Raw genomic sequence first — 27949 nt, 5'->3', positions numbered from 1 at the left:
CAAAAACAAACAAACAAACAAAAAACAAAAAACCCCAAAAACCTGGAGGAAAGGGTTTACTTACAAGTGTGGAACACCCTGTTTCTTATATATTCTTTCCTTTGTAGAAATAATGAGTTTGTAGCAGTTAAGATGAATCCAGCCAGGATCGTTCCAGCAAACTCTCATTCATTATAGCTGTTTTCTCTATCATATCTCCTTGTAGTTGGATAATCCTTTTCCCATTTCAGTTCAAAGAGCTCTATACAAACTACTTCATTAACTTCACAAAGGCCTATGGGAGCTGGGGAACAGGCCACTAAACCAAAAGAAGACCTGGGAACAGGTTGCCAAGTGTTAAGCCATGCAATGGAGTTCAAAAACCAAGATTTCTGATGGTTTCTTTTTCTCTTACCTCTGTTAATAACTCCATAGGCCCTTGTATAAATGCATTGTCAACAGTCAAAATTAAACAGAAAGTGGAACAATTCTCTGGGAATTATCTTTATCTTAATTCTCTAGAAATTACCTTTATCTAGGAATTATGATATACCATCAACCAGGATAATTCCAGCAAAAATAATTTGAATTAACCAGCTACTCTGGACTAGCTTTTTACCAAATAAAGTGAGATAGGTAGCAACAAGTAAATATTATCCAAACTGGCTATTTATGTACATGAATTTATCAGATAACTGCTCAGTCCTCAGGATGACTTCTGTTGGGTGATTTGTACCTTTTGAGACATATTTTCATCTCTAATTAAACTTTATACTTGATACGGTCTCTTTGCTTCATTAGTTATAATCAGTTTCAGGGAAAAAATTTCTGACAAATTCATAAAAATCCAGAAATATAATATCATGAAATAAGTATGTTTCCAGTGTTTTTTATATATATGTATATATAGAGAAATATCTATATCCACTTCTAAAGATGTTTCCAGTTAAATTATATATACATATATGTATATATAGAGACAAATATCTATATTTGTATATCTATCTATCTACCTAGAGAGATAGATCATATCACTGAGAACATATTGTAAGGAAGAATTCCCAACAGGCCTACAGAGAGCTAGAATATGTGTCTGAGCTTATTTTCTAAGGTTATGAACTATATTATTAGAATATCTGCTATGACACAACTATAAAATGGAAGTGGTGGGCTTTAACCAAATTCCTGCACCATGTGTATTAACTTCCTGAGATACTCTCTAGTACACTTAATTTTTTTCCCCACTCCACTGAAATTTTAATTTTAAATAGCCAGTCAGATCAACATGTGAATCACTCCATTTGGAATAGTAATGAGTATGCATCAATTGGGCTCTGTAATAAGTACAACATAAAGATTAGATTTGAGGGACACAATGTACCATAGCCATCAAAGAGCTTAAATCTTAAGTTTAACATCTATATCTCCACTTTTCAACCTAACTCTGCTCCTTGTCTTGATAAATACTATCATTACCTATCCGGTTGGCTCAAGCTTGAAACTAGAGACTCCTCTCTTCCTCATGGCCCCTCATACATCATAATGTCCTAATTATAATGCCTGTTTATCAGTTCTGAAATCCACCTTACTGTCATTACCCACATTTGCCATTGTCTGACTAGAATCTGAATTGTTCAATTTTAAGCTGCCTCACCTCTATTCAGTCCATCTTAATAGTTGTCTACTAAGATGCCTATTCAAAATCCAAATAGGATATTGCCATACTCCAACTCAAAATTTTTCTCTAGCACTACATTTTCTTTAGGATGAAGTCCAAACATGGAATAAAATGTCCTTCATCAACTGGTCCTATTCTGACTCTCCAATCTTGTCATTTTTTATTGTACTACCCCCCAAGAATGGCAAAAGCTGCTTGCTCTATTTTCATGATAACTCATTTAGTTTTTAACTGTTTGCAGAGCTAGACTACATGTCCCAACTTCTTTTGCCATCAGTGGTACCCATATGACAAAAATCTGATGACTAGAATGTGAGTAGGAATGATGTCTCTTCCGTATCAAAGTAGTTAACACATGGGTGTGTCTTCCCCATGGTGTCCTTTTCCATCTGTCTGCTATGTGAGGACTTAGAAAAAGGTAGACACATAAGACAAGGGAAACATGGATCCCTGAATTATTACATTGGAAACTGCCTAACCGGGAACATTGGAAGCAAATTAGATTTTGTCGTTTATCATTAATGGCAGTTAGCATCCTCTCAGTTTACACATGATTCTATCAGCTGACCCCCAACATATTCCAGCTTTGGCATATGCTATTGAGTGTCTGAAATTCCCTGCCCTCCCTATTCCTTACATGTCTCTCATTCTTGATCACCTGTCGGATTTCAGTTTAACTCTACTTCTTCTGAAAGCTACTTTCCCCAAAGGCCAAATCTGTACTAAAATGTGATTTCATAACATCTTGTGCCCACCTTATTTAAGCACTTGTTAAACATATAGTATTGTAACTGCCTACTTATCTATCCCACCAGATCTAGCAAGGCACCTTCTCAAAAAGCAAGTCTGTGACTTGTTCACCGTTGAGTGTATTTAGCAGCTTACACAGGGTCTGACATAGTAAGCATTTATCTTTGATTCAATAAATGATATACTGTTTGTTTTCATTCAATTCACAAGTAAGCATTGATACCTTATATGCTAGTCTATACCAGACAAAGTAGATATAGTGGTGAACAAAACAATTTAAGTCCCTGTCCTCATAGAGCTTAATGGATAGAGGACAGAATATACAAGCTGTGAGAAATGCCAGGTAGGAAAATTATACAGCAAATAAGAGTGTCAGGGGTGGCAGGAGTAATTTGGATTATAAAGCAGACCTCCCATGGCCTGGAATTCTAAAATATAGTTGGGTCTAATTCTGTAGGCAAATTGCCTCCATCATAATTTGTGTGAGAACAGTGTCAGTATGACATGGACATCGCATTGGTTCATGGACAGTTTTTCCCTAGTGTGTTCATATTTTATTCCTCCAAGTTCTTGCACAGCTGAACTCATCAGGAGAGCTCAGGAGAATCAAGCAGGGCATGATGCCCATTCACCCCATGCTCTTGCTCTTAGCTCAGGGTGGCCACATGTTCTGTCTTGGAAATACTATTGTAGGTTCCCCCGATGGGGATGCATTTTCTCATTCTTTCTAGAACTCAGCAACCTCAGCCTTTTGTTAAAATCCTTTCATAAGCCTACTCCACCTATTTTTTTAGGGGCAAATTTTCTCTATTTACTCCAGCTGTTCTTCATGTACAAGGAACTTAACACATCTTTCAAACTGTGTTAATAATTTTTTTTAAGAATTGTTACTGGTTTTTGTTAGTGCACTGACTACAAACTTTCAAAGTTTCTTTCAAAGTTTCTTGAAACTACAAAAGCTTTAAGTGGCCTACCTCAAACCTAACCTACTGTATACCCTGCTATTCTTCTGTAAATGTTATGAAACACAAGGTTTTCCAGCGACCTATATGATGTGTTCTAGCAGAAATCCCTCTACCTCCTTCCCCACCCTCCTTTCCTCCTTAAACTGTTTCTATGGAGCTTCCTCTGGAAATTAATAGGTGCTCTGCTCTTCTTGCCATACACCAAACATTGGGCTTGTCATTTGGTTCCATCTGTGTACAGAAAACCTGTCCAAATCTACTTGTCTAACTGTGAACTTGGCCTCTCCACCCAACTTGGCAAGAGTTTTCTGTACAAGGCATTTCAAACTGTATGTACTGTCACTAACAGAAATGAAATGTGGAGAAGACAATTCAGCTTATCATCTTGCAGTGACAGAGCTCTGTGCCTGGTTTCTTTGTCACACTGGGTAATGCCACTATATCAGCAGCCAGCCACGCTGGAAATCTTGGAGTAATTGTCAACTCATCACTGTCCTTTGTTCTATAGATCCATTTTCTTCAGCCCTTGCTGTAATTGTATTTATACCTCCCAAATATGGTTCTTCACTCTGCTTTTACTTTGGCTTCATGTTACATGCTTCTATTAAAATCCTCTCATCATCAAACTTTATGTGTCCAGTTACAGTGGAATATAGGAAAGTGAATGAGTCTGGGGCCAGACAGTGCTGCGTCAAAACTTTGCTTTGTGAGACCTATGGCAGATTATTTAACCTGTCTGAATTTCTATTTTCTCACATACAGTATTGGAATAATAATGCTTGCAGCATACAATTCTTATGACATTTGAATGACTACATATAAATTAAAATGCATATGTCAAAAACCTTAAATAATCAGATCAAAAACAAACAATTGGACATGTATTTGCTAAAAAATTAGACTTAATATTACATTTAAAAACAAGCTGTTAAGAAATTGAATTCTCAATAGAAAAACAGAAGATATGAATTGATAACTAAAAAACTAAATATAAGAGATGAAAATTAGGGAAAGATTTTAATTATACTTATAACCAGACACATGCCAATAAAAGTATCTATGAGATACTATTTTACCATAAAATTGGTGAAGAATAAAATAATAAAACCCAACATTGTGATAAAGATATATTAAGCAGAGACGTGAACTGTTAGGAGTTTAATTAGTGCACACTGTCTTGAAATCATTTTTGCAAAATTTAGCAGAGCCTTCACTTTTCTAAAATTTTGACTTAGTAAATACCTTTTCAGAAAGCTCATTCCATTGGCATTCTCAGAATTCTCTTTTCCAGGGAGAAAGTATAAAATAAAATATAGGGCAATCTTGCCAAGAAATTATGATATATGGGGTCATATATCTAAAATAATTTCTTGGCTAGTACCATTTGAAAATGAGAGCATTTCAAATAGACACGTAGCATGCCTTGGGCCCACTTTATGTAATGGGTTTACTATGTACAAATCAATTAGAATCTAACTATGAGATGTTCATGCATTTATATGCATGAAAGAAACTCACTTTGTTTAGCAGATAATCAAGAGAATACTGTTCAAATATGTACTTTAAGCTAGGTTACTAGATGTGTAGCAAAAGAAGAAAATGTCCCTTATGTCTGCCCTCACACCTTTTGCTGCAATATTCTCAGACAAACTTTTAACGTCCAGAGTGTTTGCTATTCTTTTACTTTTTTTTCAATTTCTTATTCAGTGATTTAAAATTTTAAGCCAATTATCTTTCTAATCCATCTCATTCCCTAGGGTACCCTCATTTCAACAACTCTTTGAATCCATCACCACTTTGATCTATTGAATTTTTACTACCTATGATACACTCATATTCCGTTTCCCCTCAACAAGCTTAGATTTCATGTTATCTCATTTAAATCAATACAGTACATACACTCCCTTGCTCCATCTATCTCTTCACAGTTCTTTCCTGCTAAATCTAATTTACTGTTTACATTAGATTATACACCTCTGATGAATATGGATGGTGGAAAACTCACAGCCATCTTGACAGGCTTTACTTTTGATCAATGACCACAGACTTCAAGTGAGGCTTCACTCAGCCTGAAAAGCCTACTACATTCCCCAATTTACATTCCTGTTCTGCCAAACTACTCATCTGCACTTTCCCTTCTTTTCTCTTCCAATCAACATCTCCTCACTCCCTGAATTCCAAATTATGACTTTGTTCCCTATACTAAGAAAATAAAAGCAGTTGTAGATTTAGTGGGAGGAGGATGAAGAATTTCTTTTCCAACTAATTTAATAATGGAGGATTCTTTTTTTTTCTCATCTGCAGAGTGAAGCAGACCCACATGATGATTCTACTTTTATCTGATCTGTTTTCTTAAAGCTTACCTTAAGTCTTCAGCAAAATACTCAGAAATTGACATTAGTATAAGGGCTTTCCTGATTAACTCTTTTCCCTTAGTAAATTGTGAATCTCTCCAATGGTTTCTGTGAAAGTCAGCCATAAATTATTATATCATGGTATCATCTATCGAATACGAATATTCTAGTTTTGGGGTCATGTTGCATAATGCATAGTATTAACATTAATCTAAGGACTCTTATCTCGGCATTTTTCCTTCACACAGCCTTTCCAATTCATAGCCTTAGATTATGATTCAGGAAACTATTACAGAAATGTGAAGCAGGAACCTGGTACAAATGCCCTCTTTGGTTTCCAAATTAGTTTCAAGATCTATAACTCTATGTAATACTTAACTGTAAGTGAAAGCTGTGGCAGTCCTGTGGCAGGATAGGCCAGTCTTTAGAGTCCTGGTTTTTTTAACTCAGCCACAATGTACTACATGTGTGAGACAGTCAAAAGATAGTGAGTAAACACTCCAGTGGCTGCCAGGGTAAGTAGAGAAAATATAAAGTAAGTTTAGGTGAGGAAAATAAAAGCATAAACAGGTTAAACAAATGAAATTTGAGACATAGTTTCAAACATGTAAAATAAATAAGGTTGCATTCCTCAAAATAAAATGTCTTTAAACAACGGCACATTATAAAATACAGACATTTCCATCACTAGAACCATTTTTTTATGGCTCCCAAGAGCCCTTTGCCTATATTTTACCCTATTCTTTATTTCTTGCCTTATGTTTATAAATACTGCTAAAACAAAACAATAAGAAGGCAGTAAGATATGCTAGAAAAGAGATTAAAGGTTTGAATTCTAGCCTCGTTTGTACTAGATTGTGGTGTTGTGACCCTAGCTTAACTCTCTAAGGCAGAGTTTCTTCATTAGTGAAATTAGGAAAATAAGATGTCTATAACCTAGCTCTATGGTACACATCGAATAAGTTATTGACTACAGATATGCTTAGCATCTTCTGAAGACTAAATACCTTTATTTTTAAAATCATTACATAAAAGTTGCTGGTTCTGCCAATATCCTTCTCCTTTTGACATGAAACACCCTTCCTGAGTTTTCCCAGCCATTTCCATAGCGACAGCTACATTTATTCTGTGCTTATGCTGAAATCTATGTCATTGGTCCAGAGCTCTCTTCAGCACACCCCAGTTTCTACATGTGGGTGTCCCATGAAAAAGTTAACACCAAAACGAGTTGTCTTGCCTTGTTATTTTATCCCCAAGCACACCTTTCCTTTGCACTGCAAGTCTCAGAAACGATGCTACCAACCACCAAGGAGAAGCCTGGGGATCATCCTATGGCTCTCATTTTTAAAAGATTGATTGATTGATTGATTGATTGATTGATTTTAGAGAGGGCAGGGGAGGGGCAAAAGGAGAGAGGATCTTAAGCCACTAGGCGCTGAGCACAATGTGGGACTCAATCTCACAACACTGAGATCATGACTCTGAGACCATGACTTGAGCAGAAACCAAGAGTCGGTTGCCTAAGGGACTGTGCCACCCAAGGCGGCACATCTTTTTTTTTTTTTTTTTCAATTCCATTTCTAATACGTGGGCCAGTTTTATCAGTTCTACTTCTTTTAAATTGGCTATTAGTGCTTGAATTTGTCTCTTGCTTCTTCCCTGTTTCTATTCCTCTTCATATGTCCAGTGTGTTTTCCTTCAAATGAGTTTCATAGTCACTGGAGCACTCTCGTCTAAAGACAAAATTCATTTTTTCCACTTTTTTAGGGCACAAATTTCTGTGGCTCCCCATGACATACAGAATGGGGTCCAAATTCCTTAGTGTGGCACATTAGCCCCTCTAAGATCCTCAGACTCTTCTGGACTCTCATGCTCCTTCTCCCCTGTGAGCTCCTCTCCAAACTCCTGTGATCAGGAGTTTGCAGTTGTGTACACGTGATAAGGTCCCAGGCTTTCTTGCTTCACTAGCTCTGTTCCTTCATCCGAGAATGGCCTTTCTGCCCCGGCCACAGCCCAGCCCGTTGATAACGAGCTCATCTTTCCAGGTACCACTCAAGCATTACTCCAGAAAGCCCTTTCTGATACCCTCTTTCCAGATGGTACCAATCACTTTCTCTTCTGTATCTTCTATCGGCTTCTATTACATGTCCCATAATTCGCAATTCATGTGTTTACATGGTTGGCTCTGTTTCTACAGTTCAGGTTCCTTAAAGGCAACAACTGTATCTAATTCCTTATGGAGTACTGGAAGTCTCTATCAGTCAGTTCAGAAGACAGATGCTACATTCAAGGTTTGTAATTTGAGGAGTGCCCTGTCATGAGACTTATTTTAAGGGGTGTGGCAGGAACGTGGGAAACCAGTAATGGATATGTCAGGACTGGGAAGCTAACATAGAGGCAAGCCATACTGGAGGGTGGGGGCAGGCTAGGAAATACAGCAGTGAGAGTGCGTAGTTAGTTCTACGGTGAGGGTCTCCTGATCCAAGAGCTTTGGACTTTGCCGCAAGGAAACCATCAGTCAGAAGCAAGGCTCACAGGGAGAGAACTGAGGTAATAAATCCTTCCTCTTCAGTGTCATTCCTACCTGCTAGTGTCTCTCATATTCTGAATCCAACCCAGAAGCCAGAAGGAAATGCAGCCCCTTGATGTAGTCCAGATAGTGAGCATTTGCGGGGGCTCAGAGCACAGTAGAAACAACAAAGAAAAACACAGAGTGTGGGGTTTCAAGAGGGTGACAGATCCTAATTGCTTAAAAAGTGTATCCTGAGTGAAAACTCATGTGCCTTTGTACAACTTGTACGAAATGGACAATAAAGAGTTAAACACGAATGCTCTGAAATAGCATTTCTGCCAGCTTTATACAGGATTATGTTGTGCAGCCACTTAGCTGCTTCAGCAGAGAAATGCTTTAAAGGGAAAGAACAGGAAGCACTGAAGAAAAAGGTTTTGTCATATTTCCTGGGGGAGAAATGTATTCCTGGTGGTGTTACCCCGAAGGTGGTCTTTTCTGACAAAATGGTGATGTTTATGGAAGATGGATGCAAAAAATTAGGAGTGCCTGCATATAACCACAAATAAACAAGCCGACATAACAAGAGTGATGTCTAAATGAGAATGCCAACAGCACAGGGATAAAGAGAAGTGAGTTTTGGTTGATAGGTGGAGAGAAGCAGCAGCCATGTGACTAGAAAGAAAGGGGAAATGGAGAAATAAAGTGAGATAATAAGGATTTACTGCAAGGAAAGCAGGCAGTAGTATCAGCAGGAAAATGAGGTATCTGTGGAAGGAATCTGTAAATCTCCCACAAAACTCATAGCAACTGTGAGAGCCTTGGAATAGCATGTCTGCCAGCTTGGAAAGATTGTCCAAGAAATGACAGCCTGCTCAGCCAGCAGGATCTGCAAGGACAATGTAGGCTCTTAAGGAAGACAAGGAAATAAGATCAAAGGAGGAGAGGATCTGGACCCAGGCCGTCCAAATATAAACTGGTGCATTTTCAACAATTAGTTAGAGAGATATTCTTCATTGACTGTACATGTACAAATTAATTATTTGCTAAACTATCATTTTTACATTCTGTATATATGGAACTTGTTTCAAATGAATCGAACAGTTTATTCAGGTTCTAATCATATGTATCAAAATATCAGGTATTGTGTATGAAAGAAATGCATGACTTCATAGATGCCAGCAAGGTCCCATGAGGCAGTGTGACACAATGCTTAAGAACATGGACTTCAATCAGACAGATCTTTAAATCGATTCTTGCTCTACCAGCGAACAGTTATGTTAACTTGGTTTCAGTCTTAGTTTCTTCTGTACAATGAGGATAATACTAGGCCCTCTTTTGCAGATTTCTTATGGAGATTAAAAGAGTGAAGGCATTTTAGATTACACATAGGTAATGCACATTAACGCAATGCCTGGAACATACTGTATGTTCAAATCCTAAACCGTTATTACTACTAATGGTGCCGACTTTTTTACTTGATCTGCATGAGGTTGAAATGAAACTTAAAAAAATATTACATTTTGAAGATTATAAAATATCACACAAGTTTAAGACTCCATCATTATTACATATAATTATTTATGGCTTAGGGGAATTGCTCTAAAATAGACTTTGAAAGTAGCAATCCTTAGCACATCAAAATGCCACACCTATATTGGATTGTTGGATCATAATATAGCTTTATAGCTGTAGTGATAGACTCACACAAAACATTTTTTGTGAATTAACTATATGTTAATCACTACAATGCCATAAAGTGTCTCAGTTTTTAAATCATATTTTTCTTGACTTTTATGGTTTTAACAAATAAAGCAGAGAAGTTTGTATCATCTAAATCTTAGTCTCCAGACTTATTCCACTTTACAAATAAAGCAACTACATGTGTTTAACACATAGTGGGTACTTCATATTGAAGTTTTCTGACTAAACAGGTGAAATTTTTTTTGATCAAAATTATGGCATAAGGAGTCAAACATTTAAAATAAAATCTTTTTTTTAAAAGACCTTTTTAAAAAAATATTTTATTTACTTACACATGAGAGACACAGAGAGGCAGAGACATAAGCAGAGGGAGAAGCAGGCTCCCTGCTGGGATCCCAATGTGGCACTCCATCCCAGGACCCCAGGATCACGCCCTGAGCCGAAGGCAGAAGCTCAACCACTGAGCCACCCAGGAGTCCCTAAAATAAAATCTTAACGGTTAATCACCTTTAGCAGAATGAAAGTCTATAAATATAACCAAAGTATCTAGCTAAACATGAACAGGTTTTAAACAGTAAATTAATGAGTTTGTGCCAAGAAAAACATTGTAACATACTCCCTGTTCTCAGACCACACTTCCCAACTATTTCTTCCAGTGAATGAAAATCTCAGGGAAACCCAGGTCCCTTCTTGCAAGTTTTATTTATCATTTGGAATTTATTTGCTATAATTGAAAAATTATGATTTTTGAGTTGAAACATTTTTTTCCTTGTTCACTTCTATTTTCTCTTGATTCATTGTAGAAAAAGATTTTTAAAAAATAATACCTTTTTCATTATAAAAAAAAGCAAAGGAATGGATTGATTATGGAGTTCTGACTAGAAGTCATTGAGACTATAGCATACCCAGAACAAGTATGCCACCTGGTTATTTTCCTACTCTTTGCAATGATACAGACTGGTAAAACATAAAGGACCTGAGGTCAGATATATCGGCTATCTCAATCTAAGATTAACTGTTAGCCATTCTGTATCTAGAACATTTGTAAAGTTAAATTCAGTCTTTTTTTTTTTTTTTGTCTCAACATCCATGAATAAAATGTCACACTACACTCTCCTCCACTAAAGTGATTCATTAAAGTAGTGGCAATATTTCTGAAATTGGGGGATAGAAGGAAAGCCAAATGGATAGGTGATTTGAAAAGATCCCCAAGTGATTCTGCTGAGTTTCCTGGGAGAGCGGACCCTTGTTCCTAGTTTACCTATGATGAATCTCTGGATGGAAACAAGGATCTCAAACATATTCAATAGGAACGGGTTCTTACGCAAAGTTGTAAAGAAAATGATATTTAATTTTCATTAACCTAAAATGTGTTGAGCACTTACTCTGTTAGATACTCTTTTCCCCCTCAGATTCTTTTGAATGCTTTACATGTATGGCTTCATTTTTTTAAGATTTATTTATTTATTTTAGAGAGAGAGAGAGAGAGAGAGAGCTAGCGAGCAGGAGGAGGGGTAGAGGAAGAGAATCTTTCAAGCAGACCCAGCATTGAGCTCAGAGCCTGACATGGGGGTTGATCCCATGACCCATGAGATCATGACCTGAGCCAAAACCAAGAGTCAGACGTTTAACTGACAGAGCCACCCAAGGGCCCCTGTATGGCTTCATTTGAAGTTCATAGCAACAGTAAGAGATTTCCAAGCTTACAGTTGGAGTGCCTAGGCACGGAAAGGATGGAATACTTGACTAGGATCATATAGCCAGTTACTAAGTGATAGAACCGAGATTTACACCTCGGCTGTCTGGCTCCAGAGTCCATACGCTAAACCACAATCCTGTATTGCACAGAAAATGTATTCTGGATAAAATATAAACAAATCTGATTTTTTAAAACCTAAAGTACATAATTCTGTTGCTTTACACCACCATGTACTTGCTTATGCTGCCAAGTCTGTCCCTCTGTTTTCTTTCCTTGTCTGACTGCTGTTCATCTTCTGAGACTCAGCTTGGTCACAGCCTCCTTTAAGACTTCCTTGGGACAAACAAAAGGCATCTGCTCTGTGCTCCCAAGTAAGCCATGCATAACTTCATCAGAATTCCTTATTCATTGCTTCTCTAACAGTTCTCATGGCTACTTTGTGTCAGGCTCTGTGCTGGGTATACACATCACTTAAAATTGCTTGTTTTAAGAATATCTTTGATGGAAAGCCTTATTCAATTTTGCATCTCCCAAGTTTGGTAAGGATGGCACATAGAATGCTTAATATTTTTTGACCAAAATGAAGATTAATATGCTGTACTTAGTTACATCAATATCGATGATCTACAACAACAGATAAGCCCTGTTGAAGACCAAGAAAATGTAAGTGGAGATTCACAGAATTGTAAATCTTTGCTATAACCAGCTTCTAGTAATTTGTTCAATTAATACGCTCAACACTTTTAAGTGCTTCTATGTGTCAAGCCCTGCGCTAGGTGCTAAAAAGAATATATGTATCAAAAAAGAATAAGGTTTATTGGGAGCTCACAAGAAGCATATGGTCTAGTGGAAAAGGACAGAGTATGGACCAGGCCATTTAAAATGAATATGGTAATGGCTGCTTTAATAAAGTTAGAAGACAAAAGCACTTTGGATTGGAGTTGTAACAAGTGCTTCCAAGAAGAGAAGGCATCCAAATTACAACTTAAATATATAGAATTCCAATTAATAGTGAGAAAAGCCTTTACAGAAACTAGAGGAATAATATTTTGAGATATTAACTAAATTTGCCTCTTGTAATTGTATTTCCCTTGACTCTTTGACCCTTTCTCAATTCCTCCTTTCATATTAGGGGAAAGACAGGATATCACAATATACAAAGAAAGACCTTTTGATTAAAAAAAATCAAAACCAAAACCAAAAGAACCCTTTAATCTCAAAAAGCAAGGCTTTTTGTGGTGAAAGAAACTAAGCCCTGAACCTTTTAAGGCATAAAGTTTATGTCATAAACAAGGAATAAAGAACCAGACCTCCCCACTCAGACTAAATAAAGATTCCAGAGTGAGGAAAATGTAAGATAACCCAAAAGGAAGCTAGGGCTTAGACTCTGTTAGCTTCCTGGAAAGGATCCTGTACTCTGCTACCACCATCACCCTCCCTTCCAACATGTAGGATTGAGATAACCGAAACAGGATTGAATATAATCAAACCCAAGGATAGGAACAATAAGAATCAGCCTTTATCAAGCTCTTAATAGGGCCAGGCATTATCCTTACCAAATTTTGAGTCACAACCAGATTAAGAGGGATTTACCATTTTAGTATCACCATTTTACAGGTGGCACAACTCAAGAGTTCAAGTAACTTATCCAAGTTCACGCAATTAGAAACGGCAGAGTTGGTATTTAAATCTCAGTAGCCTGATTCTAAATGGTGTTTGTAATTGTCATATTATCTAGGAAGACACAGAAACACTTAATATTTAGTTTCTAACACTAGATAGGATTAGGGATGGATGTGCAAACAAGTTCAGTTATATTTTTTTGAATGAACAGTGAACATAATCATAATAATGGCAGCTTTCATGTGAATGATCTCTTTTAATTCTTCCAGTGGCTCTATGAGTGCAACCATTATTATCAATTTAAAGATGAACAAGTGGGTGATTTTATGGCAAAGTTACTATAGTTAGTAGGTGGCCCAACAGTATTTGGACTCATGTAATCCGACTCCCAAATCCATGTTTCCAATCATAACTATGCCATCCGTTTATTCAGGAAATGGCTACTATGATGTCCATGCAAATGTACTGCTTACATTTCCTACTACAGGGTGCATGATTCACTGATGGCCCCAACTCTATCCCTCTAGGTCTACCTCCACAGTCACTCTAATGTTACAACTGCTGGTTACTCTTATCCAATGAGTGAGCATGGCAAGGCAACACATAGGATTCCTCCAGTGTGAACTCTGGCTCAAGGACTTCCGTTGGCCTAACCAAATCTTTAATAGAACTGTGTTGTGGTCTCTCTCTCTCTCTCTCTCTCTCTCTTTTTAAGATTTTTTTTATTTATTTGAGAGAGAGAGCACGAGTGGGGTGAGGGGCAGAGGGAGAAGCAGACTTCCTTCTAAGCAGGGAGCTGTATGCAGGGCTCAATCCTGGGAATTAAGGATCATTACCTGAGCTGAAGGTAGATGCTTAACTGAGCCACTCAATACACTCAGAACCATGCTGTGGTCTGAGATTCTTCCTACCTAATTCACTGTCCTTCCTCTCTTCTATCACAGCTGTTACACCTATACCATGGTCCGATGCTTGCTCTCACCTATTGCTACTCCTTTCCCCAACAGATCTCTTGCATCCTTGACATCTGCTTCTCTGCAGATCCCAACTAATACAAGTGGTACTGAGAGTGGTTTGATAAAACAAGTGGCAAGATGGGGATTTAGTTATGGCTCATCTTTACCACTCAGTCTGAATGGAAGGTGGATAACAGAAAGTCCCTGGAAAAAGCCCCAATTGCTAATGATTTCACTGGGTGAGTATTCGTCTTTCAGGTATAATGGTTCAGGAATTTGAAAGATGGTAGAGTCGGCTGATTAATGCTAAATTGTCTCGACATTGACACCCTGCAAATGGTGAAGCACCAAGGCCAATTAACAAGTAGTTAGTAAGTATGAAAGCCAAAGGTACTCTTGGTAACCAATAAAAAGCACCTGTCTCCTGGAATGGAAGAGCAGAACAGTTAAACAGCAGATCGAAGATCTGATAGAGTCAGAGTTCCAGAGACCTTAGAATGCTCAGAAAGAGCAGATCTTTTATCCCAAATTCATGGTCCTGGTTGGGAAAGCCAGAGATCTTGAAATATGGGATGAGAGCACACAGATGGATGTTTCTGACGATATTGGCTTTGCATCGACTCCTCAGAGCTTACAGAAGTGGCGTATAGCTTCCCCCCCATGTTAGAAATTCTGCAGAGGCAACTATTCGTCAAGATAGCAGGTGTCTCCTAAGGACCTATCAAGACTATGTCTCCCGGCTTCTAGGACCATGACTAAAGTTAAATCCTAGAATTACCCTGCAGAGTGTTGTGGGGTTTGATAAGGGAGGAAAAAGACTATATTCGAATGTATTTGTAAGAATTAGCTGGCCTGAACCAGTAAGAGCCCAGAAAAGTAGCCCTGAGGTTGCATTTAGAAAGTGCTTAATCAAGAGGGCCAGGATGTAAGACTGGATAGGAAGAATTCATCCACTTGGGGAAAGGGATGCTTTCCCCTTGCTTTCTTCAGACTTAACTCTCTCCAGATTTAGTATTCTGTCTGACAAAGGCCCTCAGGGAATGGGCAAATCCAGTGCTTGCAAAAATCAGCCTCTGCAGACCTTTCTTGGAGCTCATTCCATCCAGTCTTTGTCCTGCACTGTCTCACACAAGCATCACATAGCCTTGGTGCCCTTAAGATTCTCCCACATTCTCCTGCTCCTTCCCATAATACATTTCTTGCACCTCTAATCCTGTTGTTTTGTCTGCTTCTGGATAGACCTATACTAATTCAAAAAGGAAATATAGTCATAGGTTTTATAGGAAGAAAATAGAAAATAAGGTTGAAAACTAAGGTCTGGATCTGATCATGTACCTAAAAATCCAGGCTGAGAAATCATGTCTTAATCTCCCAGTGAAGTGTCCTAGTGAGAAAACTTGATAAAGATTTATAGTAAGCATTTAACATAAATCAAGGTCTCTGTGAGTATAATAATTTGGGAGTTAGGATGAGAAAGGAAAAAGGATTAGGAATCAAACACTGGAAAATCATTTAATTTTATTATTTTTTTTAATGTGAGGTAATAATGCACATATGCTTTGTGTGGATGGGTGAGGTAATTATATTAAAATGCTTGACTAAGAAAAAGCAAATAATAGGAGGTCAGTAGGTCCCCTTTTCATTTTGCCTTGGAGCCATCTGAGAAACCCAAAGGCCAGTTTAGGAGGCTGTCATTCAGCCTTAGCAAATCTCTGGTAAAATAAGAGATGGGACAGGGTCCATTTAAGAAAGTGTTACCTGATTAAATATGAAAAGTTACTATATTTACAAATGAATGTGTTTCATTTACAAATGAATCAGCACACATGTGTCGACATCTGATAAAAAAAATCATTAAGTTATAATTAAAAAGAACTGTGTCACCAGATGAAAGACTGCTTCCAGGGCTGCAGTTTGGGTAGGAGGGAGAGCCAAGAGTAGGCTTCCATCAAAGTTGCTAAAGATTGTTTAGCTTTGTCTTGTTTTCAGTACTTTCCACTTTTTGAAATACTTTCTTATTCAAAAATATAAAATAATTTATAAGGGTATCAACCATTCCTTTAAAAAAGCAAAAAGAACTAAAATAAATGTCATGCTGATACTGACAGCCTCTAATATACATGAGGCTTGTTAAAATGTATGTTTGTTGGGAGTCTACTTTAATTGTCTCCTTTTTCAGTTGGAAGCTTTGGAGAAATGTAATATTTTATGTAATTACATACATTCGTGAGCTATTGGTGACATTAACTCTAAAGGAGTTACCTTTTTGCGAATGAAATGAGCAGAGGATCCACTTAGAGAAGTTGACTTTCTCACCCTAAACAAGAGACAGGCAAATAAGTGATTGAACATAAACATATGGGAAATATAATAGAACAGTAAAAATGGCTGTGGTTATATTTGAACTATCCACTATCAAATGATGTAAGAATCCTTTCTGTCAACTAATCAATTAGATTTTGAAATATGTGAATTTATCAATACTATCAATGTTGTAAACACAAATGTCTTGCTTTTAGGATGAATATCACTACTTTTTAAACAAAAATCAGTGTTTATAAATTAGTATGTATTCTACTGACATAGAAAATTTGAAAATTCATAATTATGTATATAGACTCATTATTAAGCCAAACCATTTATTTTAAATAAGATGTTCCAATTATATTGAAAGCATTCATTGTTTAAATAAAAGAAAGCATAATTAAATTTCCTACAAGCATATTTAAATGTCACACTTCTTAGATTTTATAGCAATGTTCCTGGATCAAACTTTTCACGTTGATATTTGTAATAAAGATTTTTTTTTCAAAATAAATATCAATTTTTTAGCCCCCAAATTTATCTCTTACTAGTCAAATATAAAGGGAACTCTAATTCAAGATTTCATAAACTATTCTTTCTTAACATTACCTATTTTAGGTGTTTATATATCTATATTTTAATTCTTACATATTTATATCAACAAAAAAGGCCAAATTAGCTAAAGTTTTACAATTATTTTCTTTTATTCTAAACTGGAGAGTAAGAATAAAAACATATATGTATAAGAATCAAATATAAGCTGTATAAAGCAAACATGTATTTAATTACTTGAAGATTTTTTCCATGTTAATGTTCCATGTTTCCTTGTTAAACTTTTTTTTTTTTTAATTTTTTTTTTTATTCATGATAGGCACACAGTGAGAGAGAGAGGCAGAGACACAGGCAGAGGGAGAAGCAGGCTCCATGCACCGGGAGCCTGACGTGGGATTCGATCCCGGATCTCCAGGATCGCGCCCTGGGCCAAAGGCAGGCGCCAAACCGCTGCGCCATCCAGGGATCCCGCATGTTTCCTTGTTAATGCATATTGAGAATTGATTGACTTGTGTAACTAAAAACCCAGTAAGAGGCATAGCTGAATCTGTGTGTTTAGGAGATCTTGTTAGTTGTCTTTTTCTCTGTCTCCAATCTAGGCTTGGATCTGTTTAGCTTCATTTTCAGGAAGATTCCCATTCTTGGGAATGAACAACATGGTCACTAGCAGTTCCACTTATACCATGTTCCATTTTGGGAACCTTAGCAGAAAAAATATTTCACTTTCTGCAGTGGTTTCTGGGGTGGGTGGGGGCAAAGGAGAGAGGGAGAGAAAGAGAGACTGAAAGAGAATCCTGATTTTGGTAGACATATCTTGTAACTATCCCTGAATCATCTGTCCATATACTTATTAATCAAGATGGGCTCTTGTATTCCCTCTTTCACCCCCAAAGTTAGCAGTGTGAGACCAGTCTACCTGAACCACGGGGACAGAGAGGAGGAGCTCCTATATGTTGGCCACAAAGAGTATGGATTCCAACACTTGGAAATACCACCAGCTTCTAATAAGATTATAGGCCCCACTTACTGTGTACTTCTTTCTTCTCTAGCAAAGAGATTTAAGTGCAGGGAATGATGAGAGTTTCTATCCCTCCACATGGTACACACTTATTGCATTTACCTGCCCTGCATTTACTCTCACATTTTATGGTTTTGACTCTACTTTTCCTCTAATACAGATCCTCCTCTCCTCTCAGTAAAGTTTAGAGTGATATATTTTCTAGTTCTCTGTATTCCTAAGTGGAAACCAAAAGTCCTGTATGCAGGATTTACACTTTCCTTTTCAATAAAGAACAAATACATTTTTTCTTCAAATGTGCCGTTTTTCTTTTCATAGCAAAGTTGTTATAATCATTTATTATTACATATGGTTTTCTTATTTGATAAAATTATAGCACAAAATGGAAAATGTGACTTCACTGTTCCTAGGAACAACAAATATGAATTTTCTTATGAGCATAAAGTATTTGAGTCCAAGATGAAAAACATTAAGTATGCTGAAACCAGTAAACCTGTGGCTTCAATCATACTTATTGGGCCAAACCTAGTGAGATGTAGCTTCAATGATGAAGTAGCAAATACAGTTAAGGAATCTGTGTGAAATGCTTGTTAAATAAAGTTGGTGGCTAAAATCTGGTCTGTATTTTGAGATTTTGTGATCTTGTCTTACTTTTGTGAAACAGATAATATCATATACAAGCCTATAGCTAATCAATATTTGTACACATTTCTGTAAAGCAACGGAGTAACTCAGGTAGACCCGCAGTTATAATGATGTGTGTGCCTGTGTGTTGTATGTGTGTGTTTATGCATATACATGACTAATTAATAAAAATGGATCTTTCAAGTTAACCAAATAGAGTTATCACACAATTATACAGAAATTAATTATCCTATTAGGATTCCAGGAACATCCTGGTTTCTCTGCCTCTTCCCTCCTGCTGCTTTCTCACCCATTAACCCTTCAATAAAACATCATTTGGCAGACACTAGTCACCACTTCCTTTTCTTTTCTCTCTCCTTTCCTCTCTTTCTCTTACTTTTCCTTCTCTTTCCCCTTCTTTAGTCTGTCCTTGCTACTCTTCTTTCATTCATTTTTCTTCCTTGTCTAATGTCAATTTACCTTTTTTGTTTATAATAGTCATACTCTGACTTTTGGAGAACTACGGTTCTTTTATTCTCAGTAAATGTGGTTGGAAGAGGCTTATCTCTATTCAGTTCAGATCTTAAGCATATCCTAAGGTTAAGCAAAACTTGCACATTGCATTTGCATAAGATTAACCAAAATTTTGTTTAACAGAGACTGACTAAGCGTGGGGCACATAATCTAACTGAGGCCAACTAGATCCGCCAAGAATTAGTTCTGGGATTTTTGCTGGACTTGTCTGGAAAGAAAATTTTTCCCTATGCAAGAATTCTTAGCATTGGAAAATAGACATTTAGAAGTTGTAGAGACCACACAAACAGATGAGGCCTCAGAAGAAAGCCTACTGAGACAGAATAAGGTAAAAAATAGTGTGATCCTTGCTTTAGTTTTCTCTAGACCTTTCGATTTTCTAAGATAATACCTTCCTTTTTTATTATTTAAGCCATTGTGAGTAGTTACATTTTCTACTTTCTTTAAGGAGTAGACAACTTTGAAATAAAAGATCATGAACAGTGCCATTCTCAAAATCTGAACTTCCTTTACTCTTCTAGAAAATAAGAAGGCTAATTGTATTGAATCTAATAATCTGATTTGGTGCTTCTAACTTACCAACTCAAGAAAAGATTGACAAAGTTAGAAATAAAATTATGAAGACATGCGTACACTAGTTTTGTTATTTATTTTTCTCTCCTTTTCCTATGTAACTCTGCTATAATTTATAATTTGACTGTGAGCATTAAGCAAAGAGTGACATGGTTTATTTCCTCTTAATGCTTTAGGACTTCTAGAGAAATGTCTTTAGAAAATATAACTCATTATTTAAAAACCTATTTACTCACTAGTCTCTGAATAAACCAGTAAGTCATTTTAAACTAGAAGTCATATTTTAGTTACTTTTCTTTTTAGAAGTAAATAGATAAGACAATCACCTACTATAGAAGTATCAAAATGATCACAAAGGGCTATTCAGGGACACTCCGAAGGCCCCAAATAACTTTACTGACTTAAAGTTCACAAAGTAAGACATATTAACTTCATGCCATGAATAAAATGCAAATTTATCTTCCAATTACAATTGATATTCTAGAGTTTACTATTGGTGGCAGCTGTAGGGACAATTAAAGAATTCTAATTAAAGTTAGTTGAAGCGGATAAAGCCTATACCAGATTCTTCCATCTGATGCAGTTTCTAACTTTTAAAGACAGAAAAGGATCAACAGTCATTTTAAATCTAAATCAGGAGCAGGTTTATTTACCTATTACATGCCACTTCCACTAATAACATAAGGAATGCATACATAGATTATGTAATGGAGGATATAAATGCACAACATTGGCAGCATGTGTGATGATTACCGACAAGAATTAATCAGCATTCCTCATGCCATACACAATGCAGTTAGAATAGAAACAGCAAATCTGTTCAAGTAATGCAAACAAGCTGCATAAAAGGCTAAACAAGTAAAAGTATATCATCAGCCATGACTCAAATTACATCTTTAAATTGTGTGCCAGCTTCCTTCAAATTGGCCATTTAAGAACTTGGTCTCTGACAGACTTTATAAACTGGAAAGTACTCCATCTTCTCAGGTCCATAATTTTGTTATGGTGTGGGAATACGCTTAATAATAATTCAGCCTGTAAATTAACCCTTACTTGACACAACAGTTAGAGTGCTAAGGATCCGTAGGTGGTGTTTTTCTTAGTGATGAAATCGATCTATAAAGCTCAGAAACTCTACATCCATGGTGACAATGTTGACCAAGCTCCTAAAGAAAGTGTAGATTGTGGGTGTATTGTTGAATTATTTTCAACTACTTTTTTATTTGTGACATTTCATAAAAGCCTCAACATTGTCTACCAAACTGTGAAATCAAGCATTTCAGTTTTTGTTATAGTCATTGCTTGTTTCTTTTCTCTTTCTAGATAGACTGAGATTCCTCAGGACTTTAATGGACTGAAATAATTACCATTCAGCTCTTTCAGATTTGGAGCTACTCACAGTTTAGGCCTCAGAACTCTGGCGGAAGGGATTCAATGGAAAACTTCTGGTATGTAGAGATTTCTGTCAAATGGTAGGTTTGAAACTGAAACACTAGTCTAAGGAGATTCTGGTATAAAATGCTTTCTTTCGCATACAAAATATAGACACACTTCTCTCTTAACCAGTCTCCCTGTAATTCATTTAGGCTATTAATGAAAATATGCATAATTAATTCTGAAGAATGAAGGATAAATAACAAAAACAGTAAGTATTCAAAATTTCCATTCTAATTTTTTTTTTTTTTTTTTTTTTACTAATGTGCCAACTTCTTCCCTTGTGAAGGAAAGTTTAGGCAAATGTGAAAATCTTATTTCTGTCTTGTGACTAGGAGTCAACCAAACAATCTCGATTCTCGGTTTGTGGTTTTAACATCTATCCACTTTCTGCTCAAACATTTTGGTCCCTGAGATGTTAAATAAGAGATACTAATTTCACCTCCTTTAATGGAAGTGCTAACAAAAATTTAAGAACAGAAAGATAAATGTTAGATAAATATGTTAGACCAAGTACAGTAAAATTATGCTTCCTTTTTTATTGCACTAATTCTGACCAGCATCAAACTCTGAACTTGATGTATTTCTATTTGTGTTAAAAGTCATAGTAAATATTGCATTAGAATGTGTACAGATAAATATAAGTAGTAAGTGCAAGCTTTTGTGTGCAATAGAGATGGGATAAATTGAGAGGGATGAAGGCTAAAGTTTGGGCTAACAAAGGTTAAAAGAATATGGGTCACTGGGAAGTGGGGGAAAAAGAAGAAGGTACCTGAAGATTTTTTTCCTTGGGTTTCTTTACTTTTTTTCCCTTGGGTTTCCATTTCCTCTCTACCTCAGTCAGTGTGGGAGATGGCACTAATCCAATAATGACAATAAAGATGGCAGTACAACTGTGATAGGTGACAAGAACTCAGTTCTTGTCCTTCCTGTCCCTTATCTATCCATAGTCACTCCTTTGATAATCTCACTCAGCCTTATTATTTCCTTTTAAAGATTTATTTATTTAACTGAGAGAGAGAGAGAGAGAGCAAGAGAGATTGAGCTTGAGCATAGGGAGGGGCAGAGGGGAAGAGGGAGAATCAGTAAGCAGAATCCTGGCTGCATGTGGAACCTGATGCAGGGTTAAATCCCAGGACCCTGAGATCATGACCTGAGCCAAAATCAAGGGTCAGACGCTTAACAGACAGTCACCCAGGCACCCCAGGGTCATTATTTTTAAATACTGTCTATAAGCCCATCCTATAACTCTATCTTGAACCCCAAGCCCATACCAGTTGTATGCTTGACATTTTTATTTGAATGTCTGAGAAACAGCTTAAATTTAATATGTCCAAAGCCAAATTTCAGTCTTCCCTATCTCAGTAAATTGCAGCTTCACATTTCCAGTTATTCACATAAGAAACCCTAGCATTGTTATTACTTTTTCTCTTACATATATACCTAAAGCCCTACCTGTCTACAAATTCTATTTCCTAGTTTCAAACTATTTGCTGAATTCAATCACTTTTTACAACCTCTGCTGCTAACACTCTGGTGCCACCATCTCCTTTCACTTGGGTTATGGCAATGTCTGTGCCTCCAAACTGGTCTCCCTTCCTCCATTATTGACCTACGGTCTACCCTCAACACAGTAGCCAAAGCAGTCCTTTTATATTGTAAGTTGGCTCATGTCTCCCTCCAATGCTCCAAAGATTTCTTTTCTCCTTCTGAGTAAAAGTCAAAGTCCTTAACCTGACTCCATACAATCATCTCACTCTTACTCCTCTAATCATAGTCTCTACTATTCTCTCTTACCCATTGCACTCAAGACGGTGGACTTCTTGCTGGCCCTTGACAACTCCAGTCCCATTCTTGTCACAAGGTCTTTGTATGTCCCATTTCCTTTGCTGGGAAGGCTGTTTCTAAGATGTCCACATGGTGTACTTACTTTCTTGCCTCCTTCAGGTCTTGCCTCAAATGTTGCCTTCTCAGTTAGGCTTTCTCTGACTATTCATTTAAAATTCCAACTCTTCCTCACCCTCTCACACAACCACATTTCTAATCTCATTCCCCCTCCTTAATTGTACCCACAGTACATATTACCAAGTGACTTTGATATTTGTTTATGTCTTTGTTTTGACCACTTTCTTTGCCCTAGAATGTAAATAAATTCTATGAGGACAGGCATCTTTGTCTTATTTGCTTATGCATATATTCCAATTGCCTGAAGGAGGTGAAGACCACATGGTAAATATGTAATATATATTTACTGAATGAATTAATGTGTTAATAATTCCTATGAAAAGGTACAGGTTACTTTAGGACATAGTCACAAGAGTTAGAACTTCCTTCTAAACAGTGAGGCTTTAGCTCAGTTCTGAAGAATGGAGAGGCATTATCCAGGAAAATAAAGAAGGAAAGAAAATTCTAAATATTAAAAACAATGTGAGCGAAATGTCCTGAGATGGCTAGAAAAACCCATCTTGCAAGTGTAAGGATTAGAAAAAAATCGAAGCAGCTGGAAAATGAAGAGAAAAAGGGATGACATGAGATTGCAGAGCTAGATCTCAAGATCCTCACAGATGACACTTAGGTGTTTATTCGAAGAGCAATGTGAAATCACTGACAATAAGCACAGAATCACATGAACTGTGAGTGTGTGTGCATATGTGTGTGAAAAGAACTGGTCAGGCTTCTGCCTAGAATATGTATTGAAGACAGGCAAGAATGAATGGAGGGGGACTACTGTGGCAGTTACTGAAGTGCAGGCATATCTCATTTTATTGCACTCAACTTATTGTGCTTTATAGACACTGTGGGGATTCATTTGGGGTTTCTTTGTCTTGTTTTATTTTGTTTTTAATTGAAGGTTCATGGCAACCTGCATCAAAAGAAGACTCTTGGTGCCATTTTTTTCAACACCATTTGCTCACTTCATGCTTCTGCTGTGTCATATTTTGTTAATTCTCCAAATATTCCAGACTCTTCTATTATCACGGTATTTGTTATGGTGATCAGTGATCTTTGATGTTACTATTGCAATTGCTTTGGAGGCCACACACCACACCCACCTAGGACAGTGAATTTAATAGATGAATGTTGAATGTGTTCTGACCACTCCATTTATCATCCATTTCTCCCATCTCTCTCTTTCTCCTCAGGTCTCTCTGTTCCCTGAGACACAATATTGAAATTAGGCCAGTCAATAACCTCACAAAAGCCTCTAACTGTTCAACTGAAAGAGTCACATGTCACTTTAAGTCAAAAACTGAAAGTGATTAAGTTTAGTGAGGAAGGCCTGTCAAAAGCTGAGACAGGCTGAAAGCTAGGCCTCCTGCACCAAATAGCCAAATAAACTGGTGAAGTCAAATGAAATATTCTTAAAGAAAATTAAAAGTGCTTGTCCAGTGAACACATGAATTCTAAGAAAGTGAAAAAGCCTTATTGCTGATATGGAGAAAGTGTGAGTGGTCTGGACAGAAGATCAAATCAGCCACAACATTCCCTTAAAACAAAGCCTAATCCAGAGCAAGTCTCTCACTCTCTTCAATTCTATGAAGTCTGAAGGAGGTGAGCAAGTTGCAGAAGAGAAGCTGGAAGCTAGCAGAGGCTGGTTGGTTCATGGGTTTAAATAAAGTAAGCCATCTCCATAACATAAAAGTACAAGGTGAAGCAATAAGTGCTGATGTAGAAGCTGTAGCAAGTTATTCAGAAGACCTAGTGAAGATCATTCATGAAGGTGTCTACAATAAACAACAAATTTTCAACATAGATTAAACAGTCTTCTGTTGGAAGAAGATGCCATCTCAGATTTCATAGCCTTCAAAGCTGCAAAGGACAGACTACCTCCTCTATTAGGGTCTAATCCAGCTGATGACTATAGGTTGAAGCCAATGCTCATTTGCCACCCCCAAATACTCAGGTCCTTAAAAAATATTCTAAATCTACTCCATCTGTGCTTCATAAGTGGAACAATAAAGTATGGATGACAGCATATCTGTTTACAGCATTATTTTAAGCCCACTCTCAGGAAAAAAAATTTACAGCTCAGTGACAATGCACCTGGTCACCCAGGGGCTCTGATGGAGCTATACAATGCGATTCACATTGTTTGCATGCAATACTAACACCACATTTATTCTACAGCCCAGGGACCAAGGAGTAATTTCAACTTCCAAGTCTTTTTATTGAAGTAATACAGTTTGTAAGGGCATTGCTGCCATAGATAGTGAATAGTAATTCCTCTGATGGAACTGGGCAAAGCAAATTGAAAACCTTCTGGAAAGGATTCACCATTGTAGGTGCCATTTAAAACAGTTATGATTTATGGGAAGAGGTTAAATATTGACATAAACAGGAGTTTGGAAAAAGTTGATTGTAACCCCAACAGATGAAGTTCAAAACTTCAGCAGAGTAAGTAATTGTGGATGTGGTGGAAACAGCAAGAGAACTAAAGTTAGAAGTAGGGCCTGAAGATGGAACTAAATTGCTGCAATCTCATGATAAAAATGGACAAGGAGTTGCTTCTTACATATGAGCAAAGAAAGTGGTCTCTTGAGAGACCTCTTGAGAGACCAATCTATTCTTGGTGAAGATGCTGTGAAGATGGCTGAAATGACAACAAAAGATTTAGTATAGTATGTAAACCCAGCTGATAAAGCAGCAGCAGGATTTGAGAGAACCGTCTCCAATTTTGAAAGAAGTCTACTGTAGGTAAAATGTTTCAGACACCATTGTTTGCTACAGGGAAATCATTCACAAAAGGAAGAATCAATTTGGCAAACTTCATGGTCGAAATTATTTAAGAACTTGCCACAGCCACTCTGACCTTTGGCAATCACTACCCTGATCAGCACCCATCATTATCGAGGCAAGACCCTCCACCAGCAAAAAGATTACAACTCTTTGTTTTTTGTTTTTGTTTTTGTTTTTATTACAACTCTTTGAAAACTCATGATGATTGGCATATTTTAGCAATAAAGTATTTTTTAATTAAGGAATGAACCTTTTTTTTTGACATAATGCTATCGCACACTTAATTGACCGTAGCACAGTATAAACATCTTTTAAATGCACTGAGAAACCAAATTTGTTTGGCTCACTTTATTGCAATATTTGCTTTATGGTGGTCTGCAACTAAACCCACAATATTTTCCAAGTATTCCTGCCATCCCCATGAGAAATGAAGCAACTGAGACTAGGATGGTAGTATCTCTCAGGTCTTTTGAACTTTGGTCTCTATCTGTCCTGCAATTACAATCTCCTTGGCTCAACTACTGTACCCTCAGGCTTTTTATCCCAGGAGTGTTCAAGACTTGCCCTCTTCTTTCAACTGGGAAGAATGGGAAATCAAGAGCTTCACTCTATCTCTTCTTGCCACTCCTCTACATGATGCCTGTTCCATTCACATTTTCCCCTGTTTTTATTTGTGTATTTATTTCAACCATTTGATTGAGTTCCATGGTGGTGGTAAATGTGTCAGGAATCATGTTTTATTCATCTTGATATTCCCAGTAGCTGGCACCATTGAAGATACACAATAATACTTGTTGAATAAATGAGGAATTAAATCAATTGCTAGTTTACCAACACAAAAAAAAAATATTCCCAATATTCTTCTTACTGCTACTCTGTAGACATCATGAATTTTGGGGTAGACAAAGGCATTTCCACATAGTCAAAATATATAAGCTATGGATTAAGTCATCTATTAGTGGTTGGATAGGCACTTGACACTCAAATAAATATATATAAATAACGGAATATACCTAATGCTAAAATTATCTCAATATAAATAACGCATTTGTGGAATAAACTGTATACTAATTATCAGTACAGTCCCTTAAATGACTGGAAGTAGGACATAGTGAAGTTAGAGCACCTAAAAAGCCCAAAAGATTCCATGTAGGTTCTCCAAATTTTGATTCCCAGACAATAGGTTAAATATTTTAAGATGGTCAGTCATCAAACTCAATTACAATGGCACAACAGTGACCAAATCTTAGCCATGAAAAAATTTTAATAACCTACCCTGATCCTTAGCTACTGTGGATCATGACTTAAAATCCAATAACACACACACACACACACACACACACACACACACACAGAGGTTGGTCTATCTCCACCCACATATTAATTCAATATCTATAAATAAAATGATAAACTATAAATATTTATCAATAAAAGTTAGAAATAAAATCATAAAGCAATTCATGCAAACATGAGAAAAGTTCTTGAAGTATACAATGAATATGAATTTTCAGCTACATATGTTTTATGATGGTATCGAATGTAAAATAGTACCATTTAATTGTATTCATTTCTACCTTCCCTTCCACGTGTGCAGTTTTCCTGAAGCCATATAATTTTAGATAGAAGGTCACTTTTCAGAAAAGTCATAGCAGAAGATCATAATTCAAACCAAGCAATCAGATTCTCCTACCATCTAACTACTGAAGAGGTAATATAATTCAGTCCCACATTAAAAATGTTTTATATGCAAGACTTAAATAAGAGTAGCTTTTAAAAGTACTATCTGGGAAAGAAGTCTGTACACTCCTTCCAATTTGTGAAATTAGAACACCTGTTAACCAGAATGATTTTTATTATAAGTACCATATTATAAACAAAGCATTGACTTAGACTAAAAAGAACTTGGTTGACATTTAATTATATATATATATATCTTAAAAATAAGAAATATTACTT

At 36.7% G+C, this 27949-nt stretch overlaps 1 long non-coding RNA gene across 1 annotated transcript in view; it reads left to right on the top strand.

Annotated features, from left to right (window-relative positions):
- Positions 1-26432, top strand: part of LOC111093607 — a 42705-nt gene extending 16273 nt beyond the window's left edge. Inside the window, exons 2-6 of the long non-coding RNA XR_005382739.1 lie at positions 14269-14456; positions 19373-19577; positions 21146-21270; positions 21409-21467; positions 24400-26432. This is a non-coding gene — a long non-coding RNA (uncharacterized LOC111093607). The remainder of the gene's footprint in view (positions 1-14268; positions 14457-19372; positions 19578-21145; positions 21271-21408; positions 21468-24399) is intronic.
- Positions 26433-27949: the final 1517 nt, after the last annotated feature.

Source organism: Canis lupus, chromosome 32, assembly GCF_011100685.1.
Source record: "Canis lupus familiaris isolate Mischka breed German Shepherd chromosome 32, alternate assembly UU_Cfam_GSD_1.0, whole genome shotgun sequence".
NCBI classification, from domain to species: Eukaryota; Metazoa; Chordata; class Mammalia; order Carnivora; family Canidae; genus Canis; species Canis lupus.
The sequence above is the reverse complement of the archived record's forward strand: the minus strand, read 5'-3'. Positions and strand labels throughout refer to the sequence as shown.